Source organism: Cupressus sempervirens, chromosome 6 (assembly GCF_028749045.1).
Source record: "Cupressus sempervirens isolate cs-2001-9-10 chromosome 6, ASM2874904v1, whole genome shotgun sequence".
Taxonomy (NCBI): Eukaryota; Viridiplantae; Streptophyta; class Pinopsida; order Cupressales; family Cupressaceae; genus Cupressus; species Cupressus sempervirens.
The window spans coordinates 486,908,580-486,929,075 of NC_143123.1; positions in this window are offsets into that span (position 1 = coordinate 486,908,580).

Consider the following 20,496-nt stretch of genomic DNA (forward strand, 5'->3'; position numbering starts at 1 on the left):
AAGAAAAGATCTTCTACATGTACTACATATGATGTTTTCCTACATGGTATGAAATTTTCCATTTTTATATTTTTTTCCCCAACAACAAATATGGAGTCATTACCTCTTGTTGTCCTTGGTAAGCCAAGAGAAAAATCCATACCAATATCCCTCCAAGGTTTCTTAGGAATAGAAATCAATGTATAAAATCTATTATTCTAACTCACACCTTTTACAACTTGACAAACTCCACAATTCTTCACAAAAATCTGAACATCCTTATATAAATGAGGCCAAAAGTACCTTAAGTAAATTCAATGTCTTATCAATGCCAAAATGTCTGACCAAACCACTACTATGCTTCTCTTTCATCAAATTAGTTCTGATTGATCCTCTTAGTATACATATCCTAATTCCTTTGAAATACATACCTTCTTGAATGAAACAATCTTCCCACGTATTTTTTTTTCTACTTTTAAGTTATAGGGAATGTAGTTTAGTAACACTGTGATGTTTTTGTGGTAAGAAGACTATTTGTGTGAGAAGAATAGTTGTGGGGTTGTATTTGGGTTTGGAATTGTTTTAGGTATTTTAAGGTGGTGGATAAGTTAGTTTTGTTAGTTTTAGATCATAGGGAACATAGCTTGGTAGCAATATTATGTTCTTATGGTGAAAATAATATTTATTTGTGAGAAAAATAGTTGTGGGTTGCATTTGATTTTGGTCATCCTTTTAGGTATCCTTGGTGGTGGGTTGGTTTGTTTTAATAGTTTTGGTTTTAAATAAATGTAATTTGTGTTTAGTAGTAATGTCAACTTACTTTAGATTGACATTTATTTGTTTTTTTCCCATGTAGTTAACATACACTATTGTTCATTGTATTTCATAATTTAGCATTGTGGGTTAATGAGTTTGACCTATAGGGTTGGTTAATTGGGTTTTGGTTGTGGCTTTAAGTAGTTCAAGGGAACTCAAAAGTACTAGACATAAAGTTGTCAAATTATGTGACTATTTTTTTTGAAATAATTTTAAATTCCATTGTTTAATTTTATACTAAGTCCCTATATGCTCCCTAATTAATAGTTCATCCTTTAAACCACCACTTATTATTATTAATACACTAGTGCACAAACTATTCTATGAAGTTGATTATGTTAAACTCCATTAAAACCATATCTATCCATTATCTTGCCTCATTTTGTTCATGATTCATTTCATTTTTCATTCATCTTATTATAATAGACTAGGGTATGAAGCAACAACTTCACAACTTAGATCTCCTGTAGAACTTAGTCCTTTACATTTATAATAGTACACACACATCTTTACAAGAGGTAGCATAGGAGACCAAACATCTAGACAATCTTCCTTATTTATTTTTCTTATTAATTTCAAGCACTAACCAAAACTTTTAATTATAAGAAAATAAATTACTTAAGTTATTACAAAATAAAAGATAAGGTACATGACTTTGTAACTCAAATGTATTTACTACACATTTTACTTGTATTTATATATTTTCAATGATATATGATGTAGATTAAAGTCTTTAGCCCCACATGTTTACTAACCATATACTATTTGCTAAATTACTTCTATTGCAACACTCATGTTATAACATTTTATTAAAATTTTGTTTAAGTAGGAGCTTTTTTAATACATTACAACATACTATTTGTATCTTTATCATTATCTAATTATACACATGGGAAATTATGTGCTATAACATCATTATTATATCAGTAGTATCTTTGAAACAATACAACATATTTTCTGTTCCCTTTCTTTTCACCTAGAGATAGCCTTATTCCATTTACATTTCTTTTTCATTGATGATACAAGTACTTATAATCTCAAGACATCTTTTAGGAGATCACATTAAAATTGTAAAACATTACATAGATATATTCCAATAGTAATGGAAAATTTACAAGATTCAAGAGATTCTTCAATAACTATTCAACAAGGATCCAAAATGGAGCTATCTGTGAACCACGAGAAATACTTCAAAGATATTTTACCACCCAACCATGTGAAGTCATAAATGGTCCTCTACCCCAAACTAGGAGATAAGACCATGGTCCAGAATGGTTCTAAGGAAATCTATGGCTAGGGTTAACCCTTTTCCCAATATAATCACAACATAAAAGAGGGACCAAACAAAAAAGACAACCATAGATGATAACAACATGAGTGAGGGATTCTAGGTTACTAACAAGGTGACTGTCATTGTATACCCATAAATGTTGGGATCAACCTCCTGAACCATTGTCATCCTACTACACTTAAACCTTCTACAGAATGACATATGGTCATAAAGCTCCAACATGGCATATGTAACCTCATCACTTTCCTTAATGGTTGGATCAACCTCTTGAACTAGTGACATCTTGTCACTCTCATGCCTAAACTACATGATGGCATTTGGTTCTAGTATTCCAAAAGGATAAGCATGGCTTAAATATCTCTTATCTTGATTAATATATTAACCCAAACCCCAATAACCTATATATTTTATTAATTTTTTCACTTGATTACAAAACTCACATGTAGAAACAACCTACTCAAGGCACTAATCTCTACTTCATAGGATCCTCTATTAATCACTTCTGGGTCCTAGCACCTATGGTGAGCCACTCACCTCGGGAACCTAATCAACCATACTAAACATGAAAATAGGATGTATGATTGCACAAAGAAGACATCAAAACATATAGAATAAAGTTTTAGGAAGTATTCTTGGGTCCCATACCACGAGGATAGCCCTAAAAATTAACCTCACCATTGAGGGGTTCCAAACAAATCAAAAGTTTACAATCACATCATGTGAAAAGTATAAGCATGAAATGAAAACATAAATATGAACCAAATAATATTATAAATGCCTCTAGCACTGATACAAAGTCACAAAATATCCCAACAAGGACATTCTAATGAAACCATTACTAATTCTTGAAATCCGACCAAGGCTAAATTTTCTTGAAAACTTCAAAATTCTAAATCTTTATTATAATTCCTATGAGATTAAAACCACTCTCAAACATTTTGAAAAGTATAACATAAAATGTAACTTAATTATAAGAAATAATGTCACTTATACTTAAATGTTACATTTTACGTTTTACCCTGAGGTAGAAATCATACTCAAGACATCAAAATAACCTAATTTATAGAGTTGACATTAGAGTTACACATCTATTCACAACACTTGCACATATATTTTAATCCTAAACATTCATTCATTAATCCTATTCATATATATGCTATTTATAAGCATATGTTATATATATGCTTGTATAAGAAAAAGTTGCACATACATGGAGCAATGCTATGCATATGAAGTCATTATGCACATTTGTATAACAATGTAACGCCCCGCCATGTGAACCAAAAGAAGTTAACCTAAAGCTTTACTAAGTTTGTCAAACTTTTTTTTTATAAAGTTAAAGATAATAACTTAACAACATTAGATACAATATAGTGGAAGCATTAACTCACATACACTCATACATCAACAGCACATAAACATGTTACAACTCTTAATGGTCCCATGACAATGAATCACATTTAATTTAATTAACACTAACTCCAATATACAATAACTCCACCAAAGAATAATGTACAAGTATGATTCTATTTAAATAATATACAATTATATAAGATGCCCCGTGACAATGAACATAATGCACAATCATCCACTATATAGGTCATAGGGTATGAAAGCTGGCTAAAATAATATACATAATGAAATATATAATATCATCTTGTAAGATCCATGTAATCAAATAATATACACTTAGAGTATAAACATCCATTATAGAAATACAAGATCAAATAAAAAGGAACATTTGCACAAACACATCCAACAACAACATCCGACGGTTAGATCTCAATGGTATAAGAAAATGCACTACCACCCAACCTCATGGAACCTAAATGGCCCACTCCCACCATGATAAGGAGATAATCTTAGGTCCCAAACATGATAAAATACTCAAAAATCAAAAACCAACATGTAGGTTCAAGGAATCACCTAAAAGAAAACTAACTCAAAGGGTACCGAGACACAAGTATCAACTAATCCTAGAGGCAATACAGTCACATAGGAATTTTTTTATGCATGTGAGCAAGTGTCATCACATGAACCAACTCTAAGTTTACCCGACTAGTCTTTTAATCCTCTGACCCCTTAGTGATTCTATGCGGTACTAGTATCCTTTCATACTGACAAGGCATACTAATGAAGCATGGTCACAACCAAGTATCCTCTCTACTCCCATCCTAGCCTATACTAGCACTTGAGGCATGAGCGAGGAAAACAATGACTATTATTAATTCATTTTAAACCCATTTAATAAAATGTTATCACTTATTAAATAACCTACAATGGGTTACCCGTTAGCCTCTTTAGGGCCCCAGCCTCCATTGCAAGCCACTTCCCAACATGACATATAGATAACCTACCCTAAGGTCAATAAAATCAAAAAGATCTCAAAAGACCACATACCATACATCAATTCTTAAACAAGCGACTGACAAGCATTGAAATATCACTGGTCAAAATACAAGCATCACTAAAAATGATCATCCTAATAGGACTGATCCAAGAAGGTATACATAAACCAATCCATGTCATAACATGACATCAATAAGAACAAATCATACAAACACCGTAGTCCTATACAATTGATTGGAAAGCAATCCAAATACAAGTGATCGAAGACTCAAAGGTTATATCAGATAGGTCACACCATTCACCGCAGTTTCACACAAGAACACTAGAAAGAAATAACAATAAATAGATCAAAACACCTCATAGAGCATACAAGACACATTACCATGGTTGAGTATAAAAGATCATGATCAAAACATTATCACGACATCACAAAATAGATCTCCAGAGCCTCTGATAAACATCTTGATTTGGTCAAAGTACTAAGTTAATCCAACACCCAATAGTAAAATCACACGTCATGGAAAGAGTACATACAAAAGTAACTTTATCAAAATATTAGGTTTAGAAAACACAACGATTTAGTTTTCACTAAAGGTTTTCAAGTTTACATTTTCAAAGTTTTCCTAGTTGGTAGCTATCCTAAGTTTAGTTGATCAAAATATCAGTTCATCATCATAGTCTAAGAATATGTATTTCTAAGAATCAATCATATATTAATATCACCTCATGCAGCAAGACATACCAAAAGAAACCAACATAAATTCAAAATCTAGTTGATTACAACAAGCACTTTTCTATTTGAAGTCCAATTTGACCATTATATACATATATACTCTCTAACTCTCTCATACATACTAAATATGTATATATACCACATAAGAATTAATTATTACTTAATAAAAATGAAAATAAAAATTCCCTTATTGATTAAAAACACTAATTATTATATAATTATATAAATATATAAATTAATAAATAATATTACTTAATAACTAAAAACTATCTAAATTAATTATTAAATAAAATGATATAAAATGGACTATGATAAAACAAATCCAATTTAAACAAGGATGCATCGTGTCTAGTTCTTGCCTATATAGAATATGAGTAGATAGTTATCTACTTAAAGTATATATGTAATTAAACATTGAATATAATTTTTTTTTGAAGTACTCAAATAATGATTTAAAGTTTTTTTTTTGATTGGTAAATGACCAAGGCCTTGATTATATTTATTAATTCAAAATAATAGTCTACAACAACGTCTCTTCGTTCAAACAGGCACTGGTAGGAAAAAACAAAGAAGAAAACCTCCAGTCTAGCTCGGGACTAACATCCTTTATTATTACAATATAAAAGGGGCATACCCCAATTCAGTTAGCTCAAAAAGTTATTTTTACAAAACATAATTACAATCCAAATTAATATAATTGTCATTAAATCTAGAGTACAATTGTGACCATTGTGGAATGACCATTTCGGTCTTTGCACTTTTGCATCCCTTCATGACTGCGCAAAGAACTCAACCTTGCCTTCTTAACTTAACCAATAGAATTGTCAGTGATAAAACTACATAATCATATTCAATATAATGGATACCTTGGAAAATTATTATCACCTTTCTCTAATTTATGTGTGCTATTTCTTTAAAATACATATGTTGAAATAATTATTATCAATCCTTAGTTAATAGAAGCTTAATAAAGTTTATTAAAGTACCTATTGAATTCTAATAATAAAGCAACATCTTTATAATCTATAAATCAAATAGCCAACACCTAGACCAATCTTCAAAAGTAACAATAGAACTTAGCAATAATTAACTAAGTATTTATACTAAATATCAAACAATAAATCTAGATTCAACACCTTAAATCCTAATTCCATTCTTTAAACACTAGACTACTATACTAGCAAAGATTCTGAGTCATACTCCATATAACCTTATTAGAAGGATATTTGAACTTTGATTAACCTCCTTGATGCAAATCCAAAACTTAAGAGGAAATAATTTTAATATCCTGTATATCAGAGAGTATGCTGCCCACTCTAAATTTCAAACCAAAGAAAGGTAAACATAACTTAAATATCCTCACTGGCCTTATCTCCTCCAACCCCTATATCAGTCTAAACTATATGGTAATAAATGATGATTCTGAATCCAAACAAAAGAGAGTTAGAAAATAGAGCACCTCTCCTAGTACATCTCTAAAATGCTAGACAATATAGTATTAAGAACTAGGGTTAGCACCTCAAACTGATCTAAATCGGACTTGAATTTTAGCTACCTCAAATGAAAATTATACAATCTATACCTACCTAACTAATACAACTAACCTTTGTACCAAAAAAAAATGGATTTCACTAGAAACTGGACTATACAACAAAAACATAATTACCAGTTGGAATCTTAAAGATGCCCCTCTGCCTAGCATGCCATACATGAATTGAAAAGGTAAAATAGAGAGACCAAACCCTCGTATATTTCTCATCCCAATTGAATGTTATTAACAATCCAAAAAAAATCTAGACAGCCTGGAGAAAATACAAAAACTGCAAGCGAGGCACAGAGAGCCATATTTATAATGACATAAACAAAAGTGCATTACTTAAAACCTTTTAAGATCAAGCTAATCATAAATAGACAACCATTTCTATAGTAATTAGATCATATGTGTAGTTCTTAATACATAAGATTTCTTGAGGACCGTAACATGGAATTAGATAAGTCAGGGAGAGAAAAGATTAAGCTAATTTAATAAATAGTTCAAGCTAAACATAAGTATACATAGCTATTGACAATATCCACTATCAATCTATTGACCCATTTTTGCTAATAAAAAATCCCTTACATGAGGTATCCGAGACTTATCTCTTACAAAAGGATAAAAAATACATAAGCCTTTGCTCTGTACACAATTTAAAGATCAAACCATCCTACAAAAAAATCCAATTAATATAGCCGATGATCTAAAATATTCACTTTAATACAATATAATATTTTAAATCTACAATTATTTGATGGTAGAATTTTTTTTTTTGAGCAATGATATATGATATTTGATAAGTATATCATATAGTTTAAAAAAAAATTATTATATGATATTTGAAAATTATATTATATTGTTTATAAAGTAGTTATTAGATAAATAATATTTTCTTATAAGGAAATATAACATTTGAGGTGCCACCTTGAATCTACAATTGAAAAACTCTTCCAAATATTATATTAATAATAGTTATATAATTTAATTACAAATATTAAGAATTACAATTGAAAATATAATTTTACAAAATTATAAAAAAATATATATAATAGACAAACTATAATTATTTAAAAATAAAATAGAAACTAAATGATCACTTTGTCTTTATATTATTTGGAATAATTTTAGGAGTTTATTATGGACTTATTTGTTATTTTATTAACACTCATTTATGCTTAATTTTGTTTCTAATTCTTATTTAAATTAAATTAATTCTTAGTTTCAATTTTTCAATTGATTAATTTCAGTTTTTTTTAATATGTTTCTTATTTTTTAAGCTTTAATTATATTTTTCTATTTCTACTCTTTCCTTTTTATTGTAAATTCAGAAATTGAGTGCCTAAAAATGGAGAAGTACAAGATTAGGGCTTCCTTATTTGCCTAAGAATGGAGAAGTGCAAATTAAATAATTGAAGTTGAAACTAGAAATTATTAGTGTTTGTACAATACAAAAAAGAGCTTTGCTTAGCTAGATCGACCTTTCAGAAAATAATGAATTTGAATGAAAATTACATTCCAAATGGGAGTAGTTCTTGTGACTCCAACACTTCCAAAAAAAGCATGACATGTCTATGTAAAGCATGACACCTAAAAAACATAGATAAAGAATGATCATTGCTTCCACAAATGCAAAGGATTTTAGTTAGCTTAAATGCAATAAAACTTGCAGGGAAAATTTTCAAAAGAGCTTCTCACCATATTTATAAGTTACCCAGTTCAAATCATACCTCAAAATACTCTTGAATTGCACCACAAGACTGTTACAATTTAGGAAAATGATTTATGCAGTCTCGTAAAAGATTCTATCTAAGTTTGAAAAGAACTAAACATTATTAAAAAAATGAGAAACAACCATGTTAGTATCCAAGGTGGTCACAGTTTTAAAACTTCAAGTGTAGAGTTTGAACCACTTCGAACTGAAGTTCGAAGTAGTTCAAAGTGGTTCAGTGGTTCAAATGAGTCATCCTGCAAGTTCAACATAAATTACATCTGGAATGGTTTTATGGGTTCAGAAGGTTCGATCGTTCATCCTAATCTATCTTAGCTCAACAATTTCAGCATTGCCATACTTCAAGGTTTGAGGTTTAAATTGGTTCAAAGCAGTTCAACAGTTCAGAGTTCAGAATTCAAGTTTGAAATTTGACATGGTTCAAAATGGTTCAGATAACCCATCCTATAGTTTCAATACAAGCGAAGTTCGTACTCTAGGTTTGAAAATGTAGATTTGTTAATTCATAATGGTTCAAAAATTGTGTTCAACTTAATACCAGAATCCAGTCTTTGTTCATAATTCAGTTTCAATCAGCTCAATAGTTTCAAAAGATGCAAAAGTGCAGATCAAGACGAAGGTCTGGTTTGAAGGATTCAATTGCAAAACCTCAAGTTTAGGGTTTTTGAACCACTTCGAACTGAAGTTCGAAGTAGTTCAAAGTGCTTCAAAGCAGTTCAAATGGGTTCAAAATGCAGATTGGTTAGAAAGTTCAGAATTCTATCCCAGTGCATTCACCAGGTTTAGTTTGTTAGTTCCATGACTTCAAGAAAGTGCAGAGGTGCAGATTAAGATGAAGTTCAAGTGCGGTGGTTCGAAGTGTTTCAGAAGTTCAAGGTGGCTCATTGGTTCAATTTGCAGATTCAGATCTTGGCTTAAATTGTCAAGTTCAACCTTTCAGTATAGAAGTTTAGAGTGTAATAATTCAAATGCCCAACACCATAAAAGTGGCTCTCAATTGGAAGACATGCAATTGAAGTCATCAGCCAGTTTCTATTTTCAGTGCTGTGTGCGCTAAAGCTCCTCATTTCAAGGGATTCTAACAACAAGATAGCCATGAATTATTGAATTATTTACTAGATAGCCTGCTCTATTTAATGAATGAGCTTACATTGGAATTCATCCATCTTAAAATGGAACAAACATATACAAGTAGAAGAAATCCCAAATTATCTGATGGCAGAAAAATAGTCACATTTTGGGGGTCATATCTCACAATTCAACCATTGGATCAAGCTCAATTTAGGATATGTATTTGCAATCCTAGTTTTCTAATTTCGGACTGGAGAGATTTCCAAAATGTGTCCAGAATCATGATATATACATCACTGTTTGCACCTCTATCAGCTCAACGATAACAATTACGGAATGCAAACAATCAAATTGGGTCTCGGTGCGGGGGGTATAACTCCCAACTCCACCATTGAATCTTTGTGAAATTGAGATATGTCAGAATAATCCTAGTTTTCTAATTTCTCACTGAAGTGATCGTTAAAATGTTTTTGGGTTCATGAGATACATGTGTCTTTTTGCACCTCTATCAGATCAGCACTCTGTCACCAGCAAATGCCACCTGTCAACATGCATGTATTATAGGGGTCCGTGAGTGATGAACAGCTGATGGAATGCAGGGTGAAAAATTTGAAGCATCGTTGATATACTTGATCAAAGGCAGGGACTAACTTTGATAACACAGTGTGGATAATACATGGTATTCGTGAAACTCAGGGAAGATATCATTGGAAGTATATGATAAGAACATTATACGATACCAGAATAATGTTTCAAAAGTTCCACAAATTATGGTAAATGGAAGTCTATATGTTGGTAGATTAAATAGAAGCATGAGAAGTAAGATATGTCCTATGTATTTCCCAAATTGAGAATGATGAGTCATCACTCATTTTAAACCTTGACATGTCACTTGTGTAAAGAAACATTTACACATCTTTTAAACGGCATATGAATCTAAATTACTCATGACTTTGAAATTTATGGAGTATTATAAACCCAATATGATTCCAAGAGCAGGTTGACTCTGCACAGATATGGCTAAGGCTTCTTCCCCCGCTGTCATGGGCCCCTAAAATTATATGGGAGGGGCTATGGCCCCCTACTTATATTATTGTTCGAGTCGATCCGGGTATGGGTAAAGGAGAAAACTAGCACTACGACTTAGGATGGCTTTCTGGGGCGAGAAACGGATTGACTATCTAAGACATCATGCGGCACTAAAAAGGCAATACCAAGAATCAGTTATTCAAAACTGTTGGGAAACTGAAAGGCAAAGGAAGGCTTATTTATTGAAGATTACCAGATCAGCAAAGGGTTCCATTCTTCCTACTTCTGACTATAGGCTTTGTGCTCCATAAGGGAAGGAGATTTTGCAAATTATTCTATTTTTCTTGAGAGTCTGTGAGAGGCAGAGCATGAGTTATTTCTCTTTTCCAAAACTGTGTGTCTAATTTAGAGATAGGATTTTAATGATTGATGTAACATTGTGAAAGAAGTTTCCATCTTTCTTGAAATAGTGATTTGGTTATAATGTGTACAAGATACTTTGCGATCTTTTGCAGTCAGGGAAGGGAGGCTAGAGGTTAATTACATCATAACTTTGATTATGGTGTATTTTCCTTCCATTGATCATGAACTTTGAGTCATTTTCAGTTTTCTCCGAATTACATTTCAATATCGTTGTTTTCTTGTTGCATCATCTTTTCAAAACGTCTTTTAAAGCTCTAATTTTTTAAAATTCTCTCAAGAGGATGGAAGATACATTTTCATTTACATTATGTAATGCAGTGTATGATAGATTAACTTTGTGTAATCTATTTTATTCTGTTTCCTTTCTTTTTAGTTCTTAGGTTTCGCGTTTATTCTGTGTTTACGAATAGATGCTTGTTATCCTTTTGTGCTTTTTGGTCAAAAGTACCTATAATTAATTCATTGCAAATCTTGCACGGGGAGCTGTACCCGATAAAATTCAAAGGAAGGTTATTAATCTAGTAATAACCTATCCAACTGTTGGTGTCAATTTGTGCTTTCATTTGGGCATTCGGGGTCATATTTGCATGTATTTCTTCAAAGGATAATCTGTTCACTAACAAACCACAATTCAAACGCTGCACAAAATTTGACCTCTTGATACAATAACACTTTTTTGTTTGTTTTTAATTTGATGAAAATTGCATAGAGCATCTAAAGCTAGTTAGTGAGAAAATGAGAAAATACTAAGTACAAAAGAAATGAACAAAGTCTACACTAATTAAAAGACTAAATAAGAATATCAAGGAAAAAACAAAGTACAACTTGAAGGGTGAGAATTTCTTACCATAATATTTGTTTCAAAAAAGGGATAACATATTGCTCAAAGCTTCAAACAATTATTCAACAATTTTACTTAGACAACTACTGAACAACTACACTCTGAAGAGACATAAGAAAAGAGAAGGCCATATAAGTATATGGATGTTCAAGATATTAGATTTTTTTTGCCATATAAGTATACAAATGTTTGAGATATTAGATTTTTTTTTAAATACAATTGACGATCTCAACGGCTGGTGCACATTTAATGCCTATCATTTTCTTTAGAATATGTCATTCAATATTAATATTACTCATTGGTCAAAGTGCAAATATCTCGGCATTTAGTACAATTTTGTAGATCTTTCTGGATTCTTTTAGATTTGACAATATATATTATGTGTCCCCAATATGCACTATATTATATGTGTGTGCATATAAATATTTCATTGTTCGATGGACTAAAAGTTTTAAATAATCTTGGAATAATGACTGTTCACTTGTACAAACAAATAAAATTATTGATAAATGTTATTTCATAAAACTAAATGAAAAAGTTTATTTTAAGAAATATTATAATTGAATAGGAATAATAAAAATTCAAAGATTTCATTGGCTATATAAAACTTATGAAATAGCATCTCATGGATGCTATAGTATCTTGCCTGTTGGCATGAACTGAAAAGAGATTAATTCTTACCTACCCCAAGTAAAGCACATAAGGAAATTTCAAGATAAAAAAACAAACAAACACATTTAATTGTTTGGTGGGGAAAAGTAAAGTCACATGCCCTCCAAATAATAAGGAAAATAAAAAGCTTTTAACATCACACTTTTTTAAGTGTTTGATGGGGGACTGAGTTACCTTTTCACCTATATTTTAATTGGATGATGCATGCGCTAAGTAAGCGCTTTCCACGATATTGCCTTGTTTTTTTGGTAATTATATAATTATATAATTTAATATTGTTTTATTATTATTAATAGCTTAATAATAGATATGTATATATAATTGATTTCTTTTATTTTCTCTGATGGAATATATTGACTATATTTTTTTTCTCAAGCAAGTCTAGTTTTCTTTACTATTATTTCTTTTACACAAAGTTTTATAATGAATATGTACATGCATATTTATTTTTTCTTTTTAAAGAAATAATACATTGTAATTTTTCCATCAAATCCTAACCAAACTAAATCATTTTCTCTATAATTTTCTTCTATGGGATTTAAATCAAGGGTTTCATATTGATTTCATCCATAAAAATTTTCGAAAACAAAGAACAATAAACATACATACAAGAGTTTCAAATTCTCAATTCATCTATAAAGGTTTCTCAAACAAAGAATGATAAAATCACATACAAGGGTTTCAACCAAAGGAATTCTCAAAATAGAAACACAACAAACACAAAGAAGACAAATATTTACAATGCAATAACTACTGCACAAAAATCACGAGATCCCACCTGGATCTAATGCTAAATAATGAACGCACAAAACCCGTAGAATTTTTCTTCTCTTTCGAAAACCCTCTTCTTGGAAAATCAACTCCTCCAAAACCTTGTTATTGAAAAATGAACTCCCCCTCTGATAAAAGTTCTCTAAATTTGAGGCTCTGATTGTGCAATCACAAGAGGGAACTCGTTGATCAATATTTTCTTAATATTTAATTATCTTTTACGTTTTCATGCACGTTCTTTTGAAATTTAAAATATCTTTATTAAATTAATCAGCTTTCTCACTTTAATTAATTTATTATATCTTAATTTCATGCATAAGCTTTATGCAATTTTATTAAAATAAACTTTATTAAATTTATGTTTTCTATCTCTAGTTGATTATGAGACATTTTAATAATATATTTATTAATTCAACTAATAATATTATTTAGAGTTTATTATTTAAAATAGAACTCTTAAATAATAATTATTAAATCAAATAAATATAATTATGCCTAAATTAGAACCATAACTTTATCTTTAAGTTTCATTCTTTTATTTAATTAATTCACGAGACATTTTTATTAATATATTCATTAATTTAATTAATATATTCATTAATTTAATTAATAACATTATTTAAAGTTTATTATTAAAATAAAACTCTTAAATAATTGTCATTAAATTAAATAAATATAAATACGTCAAAAATAGAACTTTAATATAATCTTTTGAATTTAATTCTTTTATTTAATTAATTTCTCAGTTAGTTAAATACAATCAAATACTAAATTTTCTTTATTAAATTTATATTAAATTAAACCATTAAATTATCATTTAATATGATTTAATTAAAATAGAAAATCATCACATACCCACAAAACCAAATACGACAACTCAACTAAAAGCCAAAGAACAAAGTCAAACTCTAGGGTCAAAGTCACGAATTCATGTCATTTACCAAATTTAGAAAGGTGAAACTAAATTAGATACTTGTCCTACTTTCTAGGATAATTGGCTTAGTCTAGGATTTGGACTCAAGAGTTATCTCCCCACTTATACCATTGAAATACTGTGATAGGGTACACTCATCCTGGCAATTTAGGGAAGTTGATACCTAGTGCCTGCAATATGCATAAAATCCACACATGTACAAACACATATATTCTAAACTAAACAAATAATGGCAGAAAGTGCTGCATCGTGTAGATCCCAATTAGCAGGTGACTACGGCTCGCTTCCTCAACCACATTAGAAACGTCAAACATAAAGAAAAAATACACAGACACCATACACATGCAAGTATGGGGTAAGTATCTATAGAAACCACATAAAAATAGTTCATAGATAACTAACATCATGAAATAACTAGAATCACTGTATACAATCATCATCAAAGTATAATCATGCATACATGAAATAACTAGTACTAAAGTAATTCAACACATATATTAACTAAATATGAAATACAATTAATCAATTCTGGTAATCCAACACTTCTAATCATAAAACATAATAATAGAACACGTCTATCTAGTCAAAACAAATCAGAAAAGTCAAATAGGGGAAGACATTACAAACAATGTTGCACTTTTGTGCAAGTTATGTTTTGTGATAGGTGAAACAAAAAAAAGTGCATTCATTCTACCTTACGATGCATTCACTCCCTATTTCAGTGCATTCATCTCAAAACTATGTTAAAAAAAAATAAGATTGACCCAGATTGAACACACCACTCGATCTGGACATGATAGGGTGTCCATACAATATTCCAACTACTTCACCCAAATTCCTTCATGGAAATCCCATCATACCTTGTCTATTGTGTATATTATTTGTACTAATCCAAGGTTGACTCGTGTAAGCTTGTGGAAGGAGTAATAAAATAATCATAAACAAATACCAAAACCTATACCAGTCTTCATACAAAAAAGCTCAACATATAGCAATTTTCCAGAAGATAATGAAGACATGAAATACAATACAAAACTCTTAATTTATTTTTCCAAATGAATTAAAACAACATAACATATACACATTATATTCATATTTCTAAGGTATCCATGCCTACCTTGGAATGCTGAGAATGGCTTGAACCGATTGTAAGAAGGTGATTCCAACTCTCTCTTTCCATTGAATCCAACTTGTCTCTAAAATAAAATTATTATCTCAATCATTCACTATTGTTTCCAAAATAATCCATCTCCACAAAATTGCAAGCCTTTCACTTTAGTTATTTTTATTCTTTTCTAGATAGATTTATTAGAATATTTAGAATAATTGGAGGGTGGAGGGGGGGGAGGGATGAATTGGTTATCCTTATGTCCATATGTACTAATTTAACTTTTATCAACTTCAAACAACTTAAACAATCTCATTAACCACTTGGTCCATATAGTAACTCATCAGTAACTTAACATCATGTTCATTACTTAACTCTCTGTTCAACATATGCCAACCAACAATAAATATAACAACAGTAAATAGAATGCATCACATATAACTTTCACACATATACGAAACTAGGATTTAAGTTGGAAACCCAATTTGGGGAAAACCACCAAGTAATGTGTTACCACTTTTCACTCTTTTGAAGTGAGCTCAGTTAAGAGCCAACCTTGTTAAAGGTTACAAAACACACTATTAGGTGTGACACTGTTAAATAATTTAATCACCCTTAAGGAGTGGCTTGGTTAGAGGACTTTGAATCATTCCATTAGAATGTCACCTTGATTAAAGGATTTACAAAATGAATGTTAGGTCAACCTTGATTAAAGGATTTTGATTGCCATAATGGTTAGAAAGTAACAACAGGTATGATCTATAAAATACAACTCACTTTGAAAATTTAGATTTCCATTCAGCTTATTCGTTGGTTCATTGATTGGACTTCATTAACATCTCCATCATAGATTTACTTGGAAACCCTTCAAGCAATCACACTTCACCAATCTTCTCACTTTTCCTCTACTACTTTGCTCTTCACATGCTCTCCATAACATTGCCAATCAATAATGAAACAAACTTAGAAAACATTTCTTATGCCTTCTTAAATAGGAAGTTTATATCTTTATTCTCTTAAACATCATTGTAGATCTTAGGGTTAGGATAGATTCAACAAATGTATCCATCATTTTTTCCTTCTACTCCTTTCTTGAAATTTCTAGAAACTTCTCATCAAATCCTTGCCTTTGATTGCATAAAAAACTCAAATTTTGTATTTAATATGCCATCTCATCAATCCTCATAATCCATACATTTTGACTAATCTAAAAATTCAACTATGTCAGACTCAAACTTGATTCTTTCACAAACTATAAAAATTTCTAACACTCAGTCATCACTATGTTCTTTTGCTTGATCTCTACTTGTCTATCATGCTTGGCTTACATTGGCTTGCTTGGTCTTCACTACACTTGGTCGCTACTATATTTTTCTTCTTCATCTTTCTCAACCATAACCAACACTCAACTAATACTATTTGCTCAACTATCTCTTAAGTTCCTTGATTTTCTATTTTAGATCCTTCATTTACTGAGCATTGTTCACTATGATTTTCTTGTGTTTAACTCAAAACATCTATATTTCATATAGTGAGTAACAAATAAATCATTTTGTTAGAGACTAATTGACCAAGTTCCTATTATAATTCCATCATACTTGCTCCTCTTCACTTAACAACTTCACTAGTTCATTTAATTATTTCTCTTTTCAAATCCTCATCATCAATCAACTGATATGATACTATACATTGTTAGTATATGTCTCTTAGATAGGTTTGACATCAATAAAAACAAAAACAATTGTTCCAATTATAATTTCCAACAATATCTCTATTCGGCATTGATGGAAATGCCTCTAGTTACCATGAAAATGCAAAAGACATTCTCATGATGTGTCATTAACAACTCCCTCTGTGATTTGATACTGATATTCATTAATATCCTTAGTTTCATTCTGATTCTCATCTTGCACTCACTCAAACTTCTCCCTCTATGTTACTAATTGCATATTCTTCAATGCTAACACCTCCAATCATATTGATCTCTAGCTTCATATGTCTCCCTCTTTTGACAACAATAACTTCATATAGATTCTCCCTCTATCATTCAAATATAGGATGGTAACTATACATATATTCTCCTTCATGATATGAATGGTAACTTGATTACATACTCTCCCTCTTTGACAATAATTCCAAAGACACAAACCATTCATATACACAACATCCTCATGTCACTATATATATACATGTTTGTTTGTTTAAGTTAATTATCTTTCCCTCCTTAATATCATATCCTTAGGGACTAGGTCTCAAGGATTGCTGGTAGTCCACATGGGAAGCCTATCTTCCTTCTATCCCCTAAGTCATAGGTTTAAATATCTTAGAATATATTAATTATTTTATTTTCTTTTAATTATTCTATTATAATTAAGAAAATTATATTTTTAATCTACTATCCCAAGGAATACTAATGACTCAATGCCAACTAACTAGTTTCGTTCCTAGGAGGTCTTAGGTTCGAATCTCCAAGAAACTAAGATGAAATTTTATTTTAAGATTTTTATTTTATTATTTATTTTAACCAATTCTTTTTATTTTTGTTTAATATCTAACTATATTGATTAACCAATAACATACAATTTATAAATGTACACAAATAATTGAATATATTAATTATGCATAGTGTATAGGTAGATATGTGTGCACCCACATGTGCTCATATAAATATACCAAAAAAATACCCTACTAGTATGCATTGATCAAAACATAAAACAAGATGATAAAAACATAATCCCCAAACAAAGTGACTAACTTCCTATCAGAGTTCTAGGGACATAAAGGTGCCTATGTGGATTATAGTACCATCTCCAAATTACAAACTATTTGAGGATTTTAAGGCACACTACAACCTGTGTAGCTAGATGACGTCGATTCCTAGTACCTATACATACCTACAACACCAACCGAAAATATATATATTAATATCACCCAAGAATGTGTGCATAGAAGGAAAAGAAAACTCTAAAGCTATATGGATTCCCAAGTCTCTTTTGAAATACTTGAACATTGAAAAAAAATCAAAGACGTTGAAATTTAAGCTTCTAAAGGCTTCCAATCCATCTTCTTCTAAATTTTCCTACCATATCATGCATCTAAACCTCAAAATATTTCCTCCATGATCCCTCCATCATTCCATAACCCTTCAAGGTATGTGTCAATGTTGATCTTGTCCACTCTCTCACCTACACTTATGCAATATTTTCAAAGCTACACTTACCTACTATACATACTCCAATCCTTTCAAGGCATGAACTCTTATACTCCTTATACTTATCCTACTACGATCTCTCTTCCTTCATCATATCAACACCTTTGAGCATACTTATTTATGGTCTTAGCTTGTCATGACTTTTCTTTCATATAGGAGCACTATCTAACTTGAACAAGCTTGATCTATTTCTAAAAATCCAAAAAAAGGGAAAAAGAAAAAAAGAAAAAAGAAAAAAGAAAAATAAAAAGTGCCTTGGTGAAAACCACTTCTTGTGGTGCCTTGGTAGAAAAAGTAAAGAGAAATAAACTCGTCCTATGGTGAAAACCACTTCTTGTGGTGCCTTCGATAAGTAACATGATGGAAAACTAGAAAATAAGCATCATGAGCAATTCTTCCATAATCCATCTATTCCATCTTTCCTCTTTGAACTTGATAATGTTGAACTATCCTTGTGTATGGGCTATTTTGTCCATCAATTTCCCTATTGTGCTTGCTCATTCATTCATGTCCTTTATATCTAGCTTCATTCTTATTGTTCTATCCCATCACTATCCTATCTAGTTGATCCCTTGCTATTGATCACAATAAAGAAAAACATGGTTCTTAAGCCTCTGGACATGTCTACTCTTTTAGATTACATACTTTCATGCTATCTCACATAATGACTTTCACTGCTTATCCCATATGCTATCTTGCTTATTGGATTCCACATCTTATCCTATATGATATCCAACTTATTGGCTTTGAATTCTTATCCTACATCCTATTACCTTTCTTGGGTTTCTTTTCTTATCCCCAAATTGCTCCATATGGCCATATTTCCCTAGCTTTGGTACTCTTGAGGAGTTAGTCCTTGAGGATCATGTTCACTCACTTTATACTCCTTTACTATCCAATTTATTTTTATCCATCATCTTGCTACTCCATCATATCCTACAACTTACTTGACATAGAATAAAATGATGTGATCTTTCTTGAGAGCTACTAAAGCTTGCCAAGTGGTCAAAACCTTGAACATGCTACTTGAGATCCTTGCACTTATGCCTATCTATATCTCACTTTGTGCTCATACACCATTCACTCATCTTACTTTTCCTTACCTAGCTTAAAATTGACTCTTTTCTAGCTCTAAGGGGCATGGACTGCATAGTTTATTAGGGTCTCCTTGTTGTGTTGGTATTTCTTTGGCAACCCACTAAATTGTGTTTCTCACTACGTCATCTTGATATCAAGTGTTTCTCAATAATTATTAGACACTTTTTCTAGTATAGGATGTTGTGATATTTCTCGCTAGCAGACTTGAGTCCTGTTGACACAAAATTCTGCACCCTTGCTTGAGGTATGCCCTCAAGTGACATCATGCAACATGGAAACGACCTCCAAGTGTGGAACTTGCACTCTAAGGTCAAATCTACAGAGAAGACTAGCTTCCTTACAATAAAGATGCACCTAAATACTCTTTGAAGGAAAAGGGAGAAGGAGATACATGAAATCAAACTACCTAGTCTAATCTAAAGGGGGTGATGTACCTATATTGAATGGTTACAACTCTGCATGTAGATGCACTACACAACAATGAAACACCCAACTACACTAATATTAACTTTATTCTACCTTCTAAGAAACCATATGCAGGTTTAGAATTAGTTGAAGTGCTAAAAAGAAAGGGATTTAACTATACAACAACTACTAGCACACTTGACACAACACATAGATCTAAGAAGATGAAAAGAAACATTCAAAACAAGGCAATAACATGCACAAATTAATGAATGACAGGAAGAGGTAAGAACAAAAATATTTCATTAATGGAAGGAAATATTGCAGAGCATAATGCTACTACAAAACACATACAAGGAAGAACCTCTAAAACATATTTACAACTTCCTTTTATAGGGTTCAGGCATAACTTTGATATTACATTGAGTTCAAACTCTAACTAGGTAGAGCTAAAATTGGAGAGGAGAGAAATAATTGTTGAGAAGAAGATATCACGATCAAA